The sequence below is a fragment of the Otolemur garnettii genome, unplaced genomic scaffold (assembly GCF_000181295.1).
Source record: "Otolemur garnettii isolate 467f Iridium unplaced genomic scaffold, OtoGar3 scaffold00010, whole genome shotgun sequence".
Taxonomy (NCBI): Eukaryota; Metazoa; Chordata; class Mammalia; order Primates; family Galagidae; genus Otolemur; species Otolemur garnettii.
In genome coordinates this window covers 26,433,724-26,436,153 of record NW_003852405.1, presented here as the reverse complement: position 1 = coordinate 26,436,153, position 2,430 = coordinate 26,433,724, and positions in this window count along the sequence as shown.

The following is a 2,430-nucleotide window of genomic DNA, read 5'->3' as shown; positions in this document are numbered from 1 at the left end:
ATAAAAAGCCCGCTCCTGTCTATTTTCACAAATTGGAGTAGGGATTAATGAGATAATGTGTGTAAGGCGATTTGATCTCCTGAGAGAACAGCACGAAAATATATAATATCAAGCATTATTAGTAATAATTATTCCAGTTGACCTCTGTGCAAAGGGTACAGCATGGTTTGACTCTTTTGGTAGCATAATTACACAGGGAACAGGTTTATTTATTTATTTATTTTTCTGTTCTCCCCAAAGAGCCATAAGTTAATTGTGTTTTGAACCTAGAAGACAAGATTTTGACTTAGACATATTAAGGGGTTCACTTGAACGGCTTCTGGAGAGACAGTAATAATGTGGTGTATCCTGTTGTTGGGGATAGAACGTTGAGGCCTTAAAAAGGAAAGAAGAGAAACGACCAAGCAGTAGATTATTGTCTTCTCCATCGCGGAGAGAAGCTAAGCAATGCCATTACCCTGAAAAGAAGCGCATTTAACAAGCACTTTCTCCCAATCCACTCTCATGAAGCTATTTGATGACCTTGGACGTCTGGCATGAAATGCAAGACTTTTAGAACCTCTTTCGTGGTCTGCCGTGAAGCCAGAATGCCTCACTCCAGCAATGAAAGGCGCAGGCAAAAGCACAATTGGTGAATTCTCACTGGGTTTCTTTCTGCAGATATGAACTAGCCTCTGACTTTGGTCACACGTATTCGTTCATTGATGAACTCATGGAATACGTACAGATATTTCAACTGTTTTTCAGACATTGTGCAAAATTTTAGGAATCCATGAGAAGGAGTTGCAAATGTTCCGGATTCTGGGGAAAAAAGAAGTTAGGAACCACCTCACAGAGAAGTAACTTAAGATGATTTGATCTATAATTTCAGGAAAGGGCAAAAAACCCGGCATGGCTAAGCCATGAGGGCCTAGAAGGAGGATGGCAGTGCATGAAGCTAAAATAATAGGGTGGGCCAGGTGAGACCCACGAGGACAGTTCTGCCGAGGGGTTTCCGTGCTCGGCTGGCAGCCCAAAGATTCTCAACAGAGGAATTACGTGTCACTCCTGGAGAGCATCCGACTCTCCTGTCCACTCCCAAATTCTCTCTGCAGTCACCCACGAGCATCAATTAAAAGATACTTGGTGATATATTTACATGTTAGGAAAATGTAAAGGAAATATAAAAGAAACACAAAAAAGCAACAGTAATTCTTCTTAGCCCATTTTCAGGTTGCTTGTGACAGAATGCCTAAAACTGGATAATTTATATAGAAATCTATTTAGCTCTCGGTCAGATAGGCTGAGAAAATCCAGGACATGGCCCTGGCTCCAGGTGAGGGTTTTGATGCTGTTAGTATGTGGCCTAGGTCAATGGGGGAGCAGAGATGTGTGAAGAAGGAGAACCCTGATGGTATCCTGGCTTTATAACAAGCCACTCATTCAGGAACTAATCTATTCCCCCAAGAGCTAATCCAGACGCTCAAGAGAGAGAACTCACTCTTGTGAGAAGGGCACCGAGCCATTCACAAGAGATCTGCCCCAGGTCCCAAACACCTTCCACTAAGACCCACTTCCCAACACCACTGCACTGAGGATTAAATTTCAATGTCAGCTTTGGTGGGGGCAACAGACCCCCAACACATCACAGCAGAAACTGTCTAAAGACTTTAAGCAGGCAGATCACAGCCATGTCTGTGTTTATCTTGTATAACTCCACCGTTAGATACCCAAGAATACTTTTGGCAGAGTTATTTGTCCCAATGGCGTCCTGTTACAAATGTGTTATTCATACCAGGTTCAGTGTTCCTCAGTATTTCTGCATGTTTTCTTATCTCCCTGAGACACGTGAGCCAAAAATAATCTGTGTTAAGACTATGTGTACCATTTGAAAAATTATAATAAGCACACATCACCAAATGCTTTAAATCCCATGTCCAAAAATTATAATATTTCAAAGAAATGTCCTAACCCATAATTTCTAGTTTTTGTATCACAACTTAAAGTCATCAGTAGCTATTAAGAATTGGTTAGTTTTTTTTCATTTACTTAGCTTATCTAATGTATAGGGGAAAAGGAATAAAAAACCTGAAGATCATAATTTTATTCCCAGCAAAGCAAGTTACTCCCATGTGATGTTAGGGACTATTAATTGGGATAACAGAACCTCCCTGGCCTTTACAGGTTTTGCCAATATCACATGAAATGAGGAATATGGAAGTTTTTTGACAACAAGAGTGGGGAGATTAAATGATTTACCAGAAAATGCCATGGAAAAGCCTGAACAGAGTGCCTACATCCACTGGAATTGAGTCATAAAAGGCCATAGAAAACTGCCAGGGTGGGCAGCACCTGTGGCTCAAAGGAGTAGGGCACCAGCCCCATATGCTGGAGGTGGCAGGTTCGAAACCAGCCCTGGCAAAAAACTGCAAAAAAAAAAAAAAAAAAAAA